The sequence below is a fragment of the Triturus cristatus genome, chromosome 11 (assembly GCF_964204655.1).
Source record: "Triturus cristatus chromosome 11, aTriCri1.1, whole genome shotgun sequence".
Taxonomy (NCBI): Eukaryota; Metazoa; Chordata; class Amphibia; order Caudata; family Salamandridae; genus Triturus; species Triturus cristatus.
The window spans coordinates 342,996,524-343,011,016 of NC_140594.1; the positions used below are offsets into that span (position 1 = coordinate 342,996,524).

The 14,493-nt window shown below is 47.3% G+C and overlaps 1 protein-coding gene across 3 annotated transcripts in view; it reads left to right on the top strand.

Moving 5' to 3' along the window:
- The first annotated feature begins 12,870 nt into the window (after positions 1–12,870).
- Positions 12,871–14,493, top strand: part of RTN4R (reticulon 4 receptor) — a 767,021-nt gene continuing 765,398 nt past the window's right edge. Inside the window, exon 1 of one of the 3 annotated variants that reach the window (XM_085633954.1) lies at positions 12,871–13,110. The gene's annotated coding sequence lies outside the window, so the exon portion shown is untranslated. Of the gene's footprint in view, positions 13,111–13,459; positions 14,231–14,493 lie in introns of those variants that run through there. The other 2 variants (XM_085633953.1, XR_014970547.1) reach the window with 2 other exon arrangements.

Genomic DNA, 14,493 nt, shown 5'->3' on the forward strand with positions numbered 1-14,493 from the left:
ACATTCTTACCTGTTCCAAACAAAGTTATCATTTATCAAATGCAATAAGGTAACCCAATGTTATCCTATGGGCGAGGTAGGCTTTGCAATAGTGAAAAAAAAAATTGAGAGTTTTTCACTATCTGGACATGTAAAACTTAAAAGTTCATGTCTAAATATTTGAATGCATCACACCCTGCCCCATGGGCTATTTAGGGCCTCTCCGAGGAATGACTTATAAGTATTTGTTAGAAATTGGGTTTCTATTTGACTGGGGTGTGAGCCCTAGTCAAGCAACAACCATAATCCTAGTCAGGATAAGGCACAAGCAAACCCCAAATTAACCTGTGCTCACTCTCTGGTATCTTGGCACAGAACAGTCAGGCTTAACTTGGAGGCAAGGTGTAAAGTATTTGAGCAAAAGGAGGCACGCGGAGCCAAGTTTTTTAGGTCCTGCTCGTAGGCCCCAATGAAGTAGTGTATAAGGAATGAGCAGTTCCTAGGGGTACTGTCTAGGACAGGGGGAGAGGAAGGAAGGGAAAGCACAGGTCTTTCTTCGAAATGCCCTCACACACCCCAAGGGATGTCATGCTTCATCATTTGGGCATTTGCCCCTCGTCTGGCCAGCGCTGAAATGCCTGACGGGCTCCCAAAACCGGGGCTCTTTATCGGGGATCTTTTGAAGAAGCCGTATGGGTGCGTGTGGGTGTGAGGGCCAGGTAGTGCACTAGGAGTGGGATGGATAAAAAAGGTTTTTGAGCAGTCCTACTAAATTTAAGTTTTAATTATTGAGGTAGCTCCAACCTTATTAAAATTGTGTAGAAGCCCTGTGTAGGAAATAATGTTCCCTAAGGGCTAGTCTTGAGTGAGTGTGGTCAACATGTTTCGTGCCCCAACTGCCCCAGAAGGGGTCAATGGCACTTCGTCAGGACCAAGTGAGTATGAATTAAGTGCACCACCGTATAGCACTAGTTGCTAATTACGGCAAGAGGAAGTAAATGGAGAACTGGTACTGGGATGTACCGAGACCTGTAGGAGAAGGACGAAGTGAAAAGGGGGAATAAAACCAGCGGTTAGACCTGCCAGGACGCACAATGTACAGGTACTAATGGGTGGTATGGTGAGAAGCACACTTGTGATTCGTAAAAGAAACTTCAATTTACTGTAAATCCTCCAAACCCAGCCAAGGAGTGCAGGTTGACTAAGTGGATGCGACGTGGACATTTGCGAAAACGGTGCTCGGGTGTCAGAAGTGGTTAATTGACAGAAGGTCAAGTGAACGAAGAAAAATGCGGTAGCATGTGGCTTGGTGGAGGAGACAATCTCAACTAGTCATTAATAGTTAGAGTCTCTCTTAACGTTCATCATTTGCGCACATCTATTGGCAACATGAATTTTGGCAAGATATAAGGTCGGAGGTAGACCGGGACCTGCAGGATATTAAAAATTGAAACCAGAGGGCTAAAAACACATAACAAACACAGCGACTGTAGCGAAATGCAATGGTGGTGACTAACGACAAAACATGCAAGCTCAATACGCTGGTGTCAAATTAAGGAAGGTAAAAGTACGAGTAACGGACACATGCTGAGGACTCACCCCCAATGACCTAATTCCGGCTTGATGGGGAGGAACAGAGCACAATAGTTGCTCCGGAGTCTAAGAGGATGATTAAAAGAACATAAGGTCCGATTACATAAACCTGTTGACAACACTTCGGCGTAAATAGAAGGCTTACCGTTTGGGTTAAGACACCCCATTAAGTACTCACGGCGGTAGACGAGCAACTTGCCGATGTCATACCCTCGCTCTGGGCCCCGTAAAGAAACCTTTCGGTGGGCGTTCTTAAATAACGCTGCTCGAGGAGCGTCCCCGAACGTGGCGGCCATCTTGGAATGGGTTATCATTGCGAGTTCAATCTGGATCACATCCGGGAAGTTCCGGTGTCCGCCGTAGTATCATAGCAACCATATTGGAACGAGGAGAGGGGTAGTGTGAGAGTTAAAAGGAAGGGAGTGAAACTTTTGTGATAGAGGGCTGCACAACATTAGTGTGATGGTGTATTCTTGAATTTTCGAGAAATTTTCGCAGACTTAATGTTATGCGAAACGTGATGTTAACATGGGGGAATAGTAAGCAAGGAACATTTCCAGGAGTACACATAAGGTGACATGCCTACAATGTCCACTATGGAATCTGTTACTGAAGTTTGATCTCATATGAAGTGTACATCAAGGGCATGCAAATTTTATCAGTTCGGCCCAGGATGTGTTATCTTCAAACCCCAGAAGGGCAGTCCCACTTAAGGCCCGACATGGTCAGGTAATAGGGTAAAATATGGGTTGAAGAATTGGAGGTGACATCATACCAAGTTAGCCCAGATGTGCTAATTGTTTGAGTTTAGTTCTGCCCAGGGTATGTCGTCATTTAAACCCCTTAGGTGAGACCCCAACTTGAACACCCAGCATTGTTCTTTCCTAAACAGGGCTTCTTTTGTGATGTTAGGAAAAGCCTCTATAATAGTCCAGTTTAAGTCATCAGGCGTGTGATTTTTTTCCGCAAAATGTGAACACATTTTGGTATTGGTTTTTTTGCACCGTACATTACTTCTGTGTTCAGTTAATCTGGTTTTGGCTTGGCGTGTGGTCATCCCAATGTATTGTAGGCGGCAGGGACACGTGATCAGGTAGATACAGTTACGAGTGTTGCAATTTGTGTGTTTTTTCTGGGTCCAACTCCAGTTGCTAGTAAGTTGAACTGTTTTTGTAGCTCGGGTTGATCGGCACGCCACACATTGACCGCAAGGGTAATGTCCACTAACCGGAGGTAGGTTCCATAAGGTGGTAGGGGCTGCAGGATCTGTCTTTTTTGGTCTGGTGTTAATGAGGAGATCCTTAAGGTTAGACGTGCGTTTAAAAGCAAATCTTGGTTTTGGTATGGACAAATCGCCCGAATCTAGGATTCGCCAATGTTTGTTAATGACCCTTTATAACATGTTGGATTCTGTGGTAAAAGTGGTCACACATGTGATGAGGTCTGATTCAGGTTTGGTTTGTGATTCCAAAAGGGTTGATCTGTGAGTGTTACGTGCTCGTTTTTGTGCGTTGCCAATGATACGGGCGGGGTTTTGTCTCTGAGCTAGATTCACACTAAGTTCAGATGCTTGTTTTTTATAGTTTTCTATTTGGCTGCAGTTCCTGCGGATACGCAAGAACTGCCCGTAAGGAAGATTATCCTTAAGTGCTTTGGGATGAAAACTATTGTATTGTAGGGGACAGTGGCTGTCGGTGGGTTTTTTGTATGTGATTGTTTCCAAATAGCCCGTCCGGTTGATAATAGTCAGGTCAAGGAATGGTAGTTCCTGTTCGGAGCAGTTAGCAGTGAATTTTAAAAAGGGGTTCAGATCATTAATCCATGACATGAAATTTGGAATATCATCCATATTGCCCTTCCAAAAAATTAGAATGTCATCGATGTAACGCTTCCATAGGAGAACGTTACTCGAAAAAGGGTTTGTGTCCGTGAGCACCTACCTCGCCTCGAAATCCGACATATAGAGACATGCCAGACTTGGGGCGAAGGTACTGCCCATCGAAGTACCTTGGGTTTGATGGAACATCAGTTCCTCAAATTGAAAAAAGTTTTCAGTGAGAGCGATGCTAGCACACTCCATGACAAAGCTCACGGGAGTTGGTGAATCCCAGTCGGTATTGAGCAAGATCGTCTCAACCACCTCAAGAGTGTTGAGCTGAGGGATATTGGTATAGAGGGCCTCTACATCCAGTGTAAGAAGTACATCTGGATGTGGACCCTCGAGCAGCGTTATTTAAGAACGCCCACCGAAAGGTTTCTTTACGGGGCCCAGAGCGAGGGTAGGACATCGGCAAGTTGCTCGTCTACCGCCGTGAGTACTTAATGGGGTGTCTTAATCCAAACGGTAAGCCTTCTATTTACGCCGAAGTGTTGTCAGCAGGTTTATGTAACCGGACCTTATGTTCTTTTAATCATCCTCTTAGACTCCGGAGCAACTATTGTGCTCTGTTCCTCCCCGTCAGCCGGAATTAGGTCATTGGGGGTGAGTCCTCAGCATGTGTCCGTTACTCGTACTTTTACCTTCCTTAATTTGACAGCAGCGTATTGAGCTTGCATGTTTTGTCGTTAGTCACCACCATTGCATTTCACTACAGTCGCTGTGTTTGTTATGTGTTTTTAGCCCTCTGGTTTCAATTTTTAATATCCTGCAGGTCCCGGTCTACCTCCGGCCTTACATCTTGCCAAAATTCATGTTGCCAATAGATGTGCGCAAATGATGAACGTTAAGAGAGACTCTAGCTATTAATGACTAGTTGAGATTGTCTCCTCCACCAAGCCACATGCTACCGCATTTTTCTTCGTTCACTTGACCTTCTGTCAATTAACCACTTCTGACACCCGAGCACCGTTTTCGCAAATGTCCACGTCGCATCCACTTAGTCAACCTGCACTCCTTGGCTGGGTTTGGAGGATTTACAGTAAATTGAAGTTTCTTTTACGAATCACAAGTGTGCTTCTCACCATACCACCCATTAGTACCTGTACATTGTGCGTCCTGGCAGGTCTAACCGCTGGTTTTATTCCCCCTTTTCACTTCGTCCTTCTCCTACAGGTCTCGGTACATCCAAGTACCACTTCTCCATTTACTTCCTCTTGCCGTAATTAGCAACTAGTGCTATACGGTGGTGCACTTAATTCATACTCACTTGGTCCTGACGAAGTGCCATTGACCCCTTCTGGGGCAGTTGGGGCACGAAACATGTTGACCACACTCACTCAAGACTAGCCCTTGACGAACATTATTTCCTACACAGGGCTTCTACACAATTTTAATAAGGTTGGAGCTACCTCAATAATTAAAACTTAAATTTAGTAGGACTGCTCAAAAACCTTTTTTATCCATCCCACTCCTAGTGCACTACCTGGCCCTCACACCCACACGCACCCATACGGCTTCTTCAAAAGATCCCCGATAAAGAGCCCCGGTTTCGGGAGCCCGTCAGGCATTGCAGCGCCGGCCAGACGAGGGGCAAATGCCCAAATGATGAAGCATGACATCCCTTGGGGTGTGTGAGGGCATTTCGAAGAAAGACCTGTGCTTTCCCTTCCTTCCTCTCCCCCTGTCCTAGACAGTACCCCTAGGAACTGCTCATTCCTTATACACTAAAGTATTTGAGCAACACTTCTAAAAGTAAAACAGTGAAAACACCCCACACAAAGATCCCACACCAGGTTTAGATAAATAGAGTATATTTTAGTACATAAAACAAGACCAAAATGACAAAAATCCAATCAGGTTAACCGGAGATATTGAATTTCAAAGTTTTGCGGAACAATAGTACCAAAAAGCACTAAGTGCCAACAAGGGTTATCTAGTCACGCTGGACCAGCATAAAGTCACAAGTTCAGGCCGTTCATCATGGAGTATGGGCCGGGTACTGGGAGCAGGTTAGGCCCACTTAATAAAGTACCTTAAATCCTGGTTGCGGAGCATTGTGTGGATCCAAGGCAAGAAGCGTCACACAGTTGAAGTGAAGTGGCGACGCTGCAGTGCAAGGTCCTGTGCATCATCGAGGATCCTGTTGAGAAGGCTTGCAAAGCGATGTCCAGATGTCGAGGATACGGTACACAGCTGAGGCGGTGCATCGGTTCTGAGGAGCTGCAAAGCTGCAATGAGAAAGCCTGCATAGTCGTTGAGCTGCAGTCAACGAGAGATATGAGGACCTGGGCGGGAGATGCGCTGCACCGTCAGCGATGCATTGATTCCGAAGATACAAGGGTGATTCAGACCTTCTGCGCTGGGCCCATTCCATGCAGCAGGTGTGATGCATCGGTTCTGCTCAAGGATGCGCCATTCAGCCAAGGAAATGCATTGGGCAGGCTCAAGGATGTTCCGCTCAGTAGACGAATTGCATTGGTTTCCCTGGTAAGCATGTTAGTTCAATTTCCAATGGTCCAGGACTGGGGTGGCAACACTTGACAGGGTAGACTCACAGATGGCAGAATTCCTGTGCAGTTGCAAGGTTGTTGGAAGCCTGTTATGTTCCTGAGGCTTCAAATCAGGAGGCCAGCCGACTAGCTCTTGGAGTGGTTCTGGGTTCTAGAGATACAAGTCCTGTGCTTCTCACCCAAGCAGGAGGGCAGTAGGCAGCAGGTCAGTCAGCAAAGCTGGAGTTCAGTAGAGTAGCAGTCCAGCAGAGTGGCAGTACTTTCAGCAGCAGAGCAGTCCTTCTTGGCAGAGTATCCACAGGTACAGAAGTGTACTGAAGTGGTGGTGTCTGAGGTCCAGTACGTATACCCATTGATGCCTTTGCAGTGGACGAGACTTCGAAGAGATGTATTTGAAGGGCCCAGAAGTCCTCCCTTCCTGCCCTGGCTGTAGACTCACAGCAGGGGGTTATGCAGCCATTTGTGTGGGGACAGGACATTGCCTATTCAGGTGTAAGTGACGCTGTGCCCAGCTCCTCCCTCCCTTCCTGCCAGGATTGCCCATCAAGTCACACTTAAACTCCCATTGTGTGTGGCTGTCTAGGTGGAATACACAAATACCAACTGCCAACTACACCAAGTCATGTCATCAGAGACAGGCTGCAGGCACCAAATGGCTAATGCAAGAAAATGCCCACTTTCTTAAAAGTGGCATTTTTAGAATTGTAATTTAAAATCCAACTTCACCATAAGTTAGGATTTTAAATTCAGATTCCAGAAGCACCAAACTCAATCCAATTATATCATCCATTTGCAAATTACACTTATGCATTGTAATAATAATCCCAATGTTATCCTATGGGAGAAATATAGGCCTTGCGGAAGGGGAAAACAAATGTAAGTGTTTATCACAAGTAGAACATGTAAAACTAAAAATTATATATACTACATTTAAATACATTGCACCCTTCTCTCCGGGCTGTCCAGGAACTACCCTGGGGGTGACTTATATGTATTAAAAAGGAAGGTTTTCGTCTGTCAATAGGTTTATCTTGACAGGTTGGCATGGCAGTTTAAACTGTACAAACAGGAGCTGCAATGGCAGGCCTGAGACATGTATACAGGGCTACTTAAGTGGGTGGCACCATCAGTGCTGCAGGCCCACTAGTAGCATTTAATTTACAAGCCCTGGGCACAGGCTGTGCTCTTTACTAGAAACTAATAAGTAATGTAAATATGCCAGTTGTGGATAACCCAATGTTACCACGCTTTAGGGAAAGAGCACGGGCACTTTAGCACTGATTAGCAGTGGTAAAGTGCACAGAGTCCTAAGGCCAACAAAAAGAATCAGCAAAAATGGGAAGAGGAAGGCAAAATATTTGTAGGCGACACTACAGAAAGGGCCATTCCAACCATATTAAGAAGGAAGTTTTAGGCCTAGCAAAGGGTTTATTTTTCCAGGTCGAAATGTCCATTTAAAACTGCACACACAGGCTGCAATCGCCAGCCTGACATATGTTTGAAAAGGCCATTTAAGTGGGTGGCACAATAGGCGTTGTATGCTCCCTAGTCGCATTTAATTTACAGGCCCTGGGTACAGGGAGTGCCCGTTACTAGTGACTTACAAGTAAGTTAAATGTGCCTATTGGGTGCAGGTCAATTTTACTATGTTTAAAGATGAAATCACAAGCACTTTAGTCCTAAAAGCGAATAGAAATGTGATCAGAAACAGCAGAGGTGAAGGCAAAAAGTTTAGGGGTGAGCCTGAAGTGAAGGCCAGGTCCAACAATCAGGATATATAATTATGTAAGAATAAGCGATATGTTGTGAGCTGCAGGGAGTTGCAGACAAAAATAGAGCTTTAATTTATTTGAGGGCCGAGAACATGCTAGAGAAAGTTGAAACAAGCTATAAAACACTCTGAGGCATTTCGCTACAGTGGAGACCGCAAGCACTTGATAAGCACATACGCTTCAGGAGTAAACTTTTATTGGGCCACGAGGACTTTTGACTTACAGACGGCTTAGACTTCACAGCGCACCCGCTCAGGGGTGTAACACAGGCCCCCACGGCCCCCGCGGTGCGGGGGAGCCCCAAGCTCCAGGAGGCCCCTTCAGCACAGCACTCTGGCCGCATAGCTCTTGATTGAGCCTGGAGGGGGCCCCTCCATGTGCTTCGCAGGGAGGACCCTCGAGTTTCATTATGCCAGTGCACCCGCTGGAGGTTTTATATTTTGCTTAACGTGGACCTTATTACCGCTACGAACACTCGCTCTGCGGTCTTTGGCTATATGGTCAGATCCCCAATTCCATGATTCGACTACACTGTCTATAGACACTATTTACTTTTTATGTGGCGTTTTGAAGCCTCACCCAGCCTGGTTGGATTTATCACCCACAGAGCAATTTTCTTTATTATCTACTTCGTATTCAGCCCTGGGGAAGTCGCAGGAGCAATTCCGATAAGCAACGAAACACGTGTGGGCTGGTTTTTTTCATATGCTCTTGATGAATAAATCATGAACACTATTATGAATTCTTCTGATGTGGACATTGACATTACCTTATAGTGGACATTGACATTACCATATAGTGGTTGATACCTTAATTTACGTGTGCCCAGGTTTATGTGTTTCATTAACTTGGTTGAGGGCATCCTAAATGTTTGAGGGGTTCAAGGTATTTTCCCCTTTCCTGGTTTGGCACCGTAGTAGAAATGTTTCCTGACTTAATTTTGCATTTACATGGCTGAGCGCCATACTTCCCGAGTTATAAAAAACCCTTAGCTAGTGCTATAAAACTGGAGTAACCAAGAGAATGAGCTTGTGTAAGGTCAAGCCCTGCATCCAATCCCACAAACCCCACGTCGGCCAGGCCCTGTACCCAACCCATCTTGAAGGTACAAAAGATTGGCCTGTGTAATTGTGTGTATTTTTTTTACTATTTTTTCAGGTCCACAGACTCTGGGGCAGAATCACTGACCCAAGGACCTGTCTGACAGCTATGGACCCGTGCCCATGTTCTTTGGACTAGGAACCTTGTATGAGGTCTGTTAGCATCATGAGAAAAATGTAGATTTTATGAGGTAACAGGGAGTGGGTCCTCTGAGCCCACTCGCTTTGGCCTTCATGTTATGAGATTCTCCTCCAGTCCCATATTGTCCCTTTCAATGTTTTTGAAGACGTGGGAACCGAGCCCAACAGCCATAATGTGCCCTCAACATAAACTTTCCTTTTGCATGCAGCCAATCTCAGGGCTCAGACCCATTCATCTTAATCAGTGTTTTCAAACACCCATTAGGTGTCAGAAAAGATGCCCGATTTAGTGGAATTTGTTTTTTCAAAATTCTTTGCCTCATGGGCCATCCTAGAAACTATATTTGGGCACTGTTTGTCAATTACCGATCAAGAAATACAAAAGATTTTCTCAGACTAGCCCTATGTATCCAGCATGAAATATTTTTTAAATAAAAATAGCTCAAAGATAACTATCAGATTTATATCAAATTAAAAACACCACTATTCTTATTAAAGTTCTAGTTTCATGCCAATCTGGTAGCATTCTGTTTAGTAATTTTTAGTATGGTGGTGAGCAAGCTTTAATATCAGAGGCTGAATGGGAATCACAACTTGTGTTTTCCGTCCTATAATTTTCCTGCCACAAGAATTTATACAAAGCTCCATAAATGTAAATGTGTTTGTACTTGTATAGCGCACTGCCACCCTCAACGGGGGTATCCTGGCGCTTTTACTCATACCGCTGTGGAACCCTTCCTGGCCTTTCCCTGTGAAATGTCCACTCCTGGGCACCCCCATGGTGAAGACAGGCATCCCAGTGCTGCTGGGGCCGTTGTGGAGATTAAGTAAGCTATTGCCCAGAGTTGCAGCGTGGGACCCATGATTAGAATAGGCACCGAGGCGAGAATTATCAGGTCCGAGGAAATTGAATCCAAGACCCGCCGAGGCGGGGGATTGAACTCTGGTCCCAGGCCAGAACTCTGCATCAGGGTCTGCCGCTCTAACCATTGAGCCACACTTCTCCATGTGCCAACATTGTATCCAGCCATGTCAAGTTACTGCCAACTTTTATGCAGAATTGACAGACAGAGCTGCAGTAACACAAACCAAAAAGTCAATCAGTAAATTTGCAGTGATTCTTGTCACTCATGAGGATATCCATGTTCTGGCAAGGTGCAGTTAATTAGTCAAATAGCCAGGACTACAGGGGCTTTAGAACTCTAGAGAGATGGGGAGGTCCTGAGATGAAGGGGTAGCTCGTTCCATGTCTTCTATGCTACGGAGTAGAAGGACAGACCTCCGTATCTGCTATGTCGGATGCAGGTGGTGGGGGCTAAAGAAGGGGAAGTGGAACAGAGATGTCTGGTGGGCTGATGGAAGATCTGGCACTGGTTCAATTAGGTGGGTCCGCAGTTGTTTAGGGCCTTGTATACATGGGTCAGGAGCTTGAACTGGCATCTTTTCTGTACAGGAATCCAGTAGAGTTCCCTGAGTTAGGGGGTGGTGTGGATTTGTCTAAGGAGTTCCAGGACGAGTTTGGCTGAGTCGTTCTGTATGGTCTGTGGTTGCCATTGAAGGTGAGCTGCAATCCCTGCATAGAGAGCACTGCCATAGTCCAGTCAGCTGCAGATGGGGGCCTGGGTGATGGCGCATCTTGAGCTTTCGAGCAGCTATCTGAATATCTTAGGAACCATGCGGAGGGTGAAGAAGCAGGAGAAGGAGATGGAGTAGACCCGAGTTGCCATGGTTAGCTTGTTGTCCAATGTGATGCCAAGGTTCCTAGCAGGGTCAGTGGGGGTAGCAACAGGATGCATCCTGTGGGGAGCTTTTGTTTCCAAAGAGCAGTACCTCAGTTTTGTCCGTGTTGAGCTTCAGGCTGTTGTCCTTCATCCAGTTGGTGACGTCTGTAATGAAGTTGTGAAAGATAGTCTTGGCATTGGTGGTGTCTTTGGAGAGGAAGAGTTGCCGTTGGAATTGGATATGATGTTGAGTCTGTGGGTTTTGACTATCCTGGCTAGAGGTGTCATATATAGGTTGAAGAGGGTGGGACTGAGCAAGGATCCATGGGTTACTCCACAGATGATTTCCTTGGTTTTGGAGGGAAGTCAGAGTTTTTGCGTTCTTCTGGTGAGCAAAGAGGCAGCCATTTTCAATGGAACAAAGAGCTTATTACTAGTTTAGTGGCCCAATAGACCGCCGAACCCGTGGGGGCAGTCCGACCACTGTCACACTATGGACCCCCTCCCCCGCAGTATTATGTCTGTGGTGGTTGGACCGCCAGCACCTACGGGCTCAAGGATCCCACTGAGTTGACAGTCTTTCACCGGCAGGAATATGCTTACGGTGCCGCAGCCAGCACTGCCGAGCATATTCTGAGTTGCCATTTCACTGCCATGAAAAGAATGGTGGAATGGCAACAAAAGGCCTCTGGTGGATTTGGGTCCGGGGGTGCATGCGGTGGCACATGTAGTGCCTCTTTGGATCTGCAACCACCCCCCTTTCCTGAACGGTGTGGCATCTATGCCACACCTTAACCTTACAGGAAGGTGCAGTCAGAAGCGTTCCGACTGTGGCAGTCTGCGTGATAGGCTCTTCTTTGGGCCTAGCAGACCGCCACCACCAGACCACTGCAGGACCACCCGCCAGACCAGGATTTAACTCCTAATCTGGTGGACAGTCAAGCCACAGCTTTGGTGGACCTGCAGCAGATGGGGTGTTGTACCATCCGCTGTAGGACCGTCCAAGGCGTAATAAGTCCCTAACACTTAATCATAACTACATTTCAGTTATCTCTGCATTTGTCACGACAAGGGTAAGATATATTGCCAGCAACAGTACATAATGTACCAGAGAAGCGCGTGGAAATCAGAGCCCCTAAATCAGAGCCCCTAACAATGATGGCATCTAAGGGATAGTAATTGGTTGAATGAGCAATGATTATGAATTCAAATTTATTCTGCATGAAGGGAGGGATGACTTCTGATGGATAAATAATATAGAATACTTCATGTGGGTGCATTGCTCGTCCATTGGCACGTTACTTAGTCCAAAAATTGCTGAGATAGAGGTGGGGTGATTGTAATTAGAGGACTTGAACTTAACAAGATTGACACTATAGGATTAGATAGGGTGCCTACCAGGGCCGGCTTCAAGGCGGTGCAACCGGTGTGGCTGCCCTGGAAGGGGGAACTGACCTCAGGGGAGGCACTATCTTTAGCAATAACATGATTAAAAAGCATCTGCTGTGTGGTTCCTTCTAAGTCCAGCTTTCAGGCAGCAATAAAAATGTTAAGTTAACTCTTATGATTAATGTTTCTGAGAGAGAGAGATCAGAGCTTTTTCTAGTTTCAGTTTTGACTCACCATAAAGTAGCACAGAGGGTTAGTTTGCGTGCTGCAAAGAACAGATATGTAGCTTATGTGGATAGCTGAGTGAATTAGTAAAGAAGACTTTACGGGCACTTTAAACAAATGAAAGGTTTGTGAGGGAGGGGCTATCGAGAGATGAGGGGCACTTTTGCCAGGTGATAGTGAGGGAATCCGAGTAGCAGCTAATGGGGGTGGGGGGGCAAAATAGATTGTTGCGCCGGGCGCCACCAGCGCTACAGCCGGGCCTGGTGCCTACGGCGAATGGATGCAAGTAAAACAGAGAGCGCTTCGAACGCCTACTAGAAACATCCCGCGACATATGTACCATAAGTAGGTTCGATGTTTCATATAATAGCACGCATTTAAAATTAATATTTATATTCATCGGGTATCTATAAAGAACAAATTCCGAAGTCCGCGAAAGCGTTAAATTAGAGGAAATACGGGAACGTGCGAAAGCGGGTGTGGGCGCACAATCCTAGCGCGCGCCTTCAAGAGCTCAGAAGCTGGCCGTGGTCTGCATTCAGGCTGCGGCGTTCGGTGTCCAAGTACCATCTTTGTCACACACTCTCTCTCCTTCCTTAAACCTCATCGAATCTGTGTTTTTAATGTGCATTTAGTTATACTCTCGGCGGTCCTCTGCCTGGGATCGTGGCTGCTGTCCAAACTTCTTCTGCGGAGGTCCGGGGACTGTCATCGCCCGATGCACCACAGCCCTCTTTGACGAACTGCTCTGTTGCACGGAGATTTCCCTGTGGATGCTGCTGTGACCGTTGACATGCTAATGTGAGTATTGTGGGGAGTGCTCGTCGTCGACTTTCAGTAAGTACTCCTCCCAAACAGCTGAAAATGTAGTGCCGTTTTCTAATATGCCGTCTCGACCATCGAAGCGCTCTGTTTTGCATAAACATTGGGGCGATATGTAAATCCTGCTAATTCTGAGTAAAATGCGTGGGATATGTGCTGTAAACGTGCAACACCTCTCTTTTTTGTGTGCATTTTATTTTAAGGGGGTGTAGTGATCCGGTGTGGTAAACTCGTTTTTCAGGTAGAGCCCGCGTTGTGACAACACCCGGTGACAGCGGCGCCTTCTGCTCTGTGCCTTTTCTGCAGTTCCCAGGGTCCCCCTGCATCGCTCAGTCTAAACGCTAAGTTTACGGTGTTCGAACTTTCCCCAGCCCTCCTCAGACAGCTTCCTCTTCTTGGTCCTCCGCCCCATCGCCTCCGCTCTGTGTGGAACGCACCTGCGGTCTCGGGGATAACTTCCGTCTGGGATAGATCACCCTCCTCCTGCGCTCCGCGGATCTGTGGTCTCCCGCGATCCACCGGCTGAGATCTGTCCCGCGCCCTCCCTCTCTCCCGGAGACGCCTCTCCCTTCCTGCCTCTCCCGCCCCCTTTCGCCCTCGCACTGCAGCCTGTAAATCCGACCCAGGCAGAATCCGCTCTCTCTCGTAGAACCACATGATCCCATAAAACATTCATCACCTCTCAATCCCTGATCCAGCCCCATAAAACATTCATCTTTGCTTTTTACTCTCACTGCCTTCGCCCGGTTCGGTGGCGGGGAAGCTGCGGAGGACCCGGCGCCTGGAGCGCCCGCCCTGCAGGTGGAGGTGGGATCTGCGCAGCCGGCGGAGGGTGGATCAGCGCGCTGAGCTCAGTTTGGACCAGACTCCGTGCTTCTGTGGACGCCCGTGATTTCAAGGGTCCTCCGCGTGGGACCCCAGCGCACACTGGAGGCTTCGGAGCGCCCCAGAGGCAGGGTGCTCTCTCCGGGGACTTCCGATTGAAGTTTGACTCAGGGTTTGCTCTGGTTGTGGAAGGATTGCACCCGCCTCGAGACCCGGTTTGCTTTTCCAGAGGCGCCTCGCTCGCAGCCTGCGATGAGGAGGGGGTTCGTTTGAGGTAAGTGCACTGTCCCCCTATTTCCAGAACCTAAATGCGCACAGGGACAAGCTTGAGGAGTGTCATAGTGTGCCACGGAATGCCACCAAGCGCCTTCCATGCTTTCGGACTCGAGTTCCCAGATTTAAATATTAGTGCGAGGGGGGTATGCATTTTAAGTGTCTCATGTGCCTCGATACCTGTCAGGCAGAGAGGGTGCTCTAGCTGAGAGGCTCTGCCCACCGGGCACTTTCGCCTTTGGGCTTGGCGGCGGGCTGCGCCTG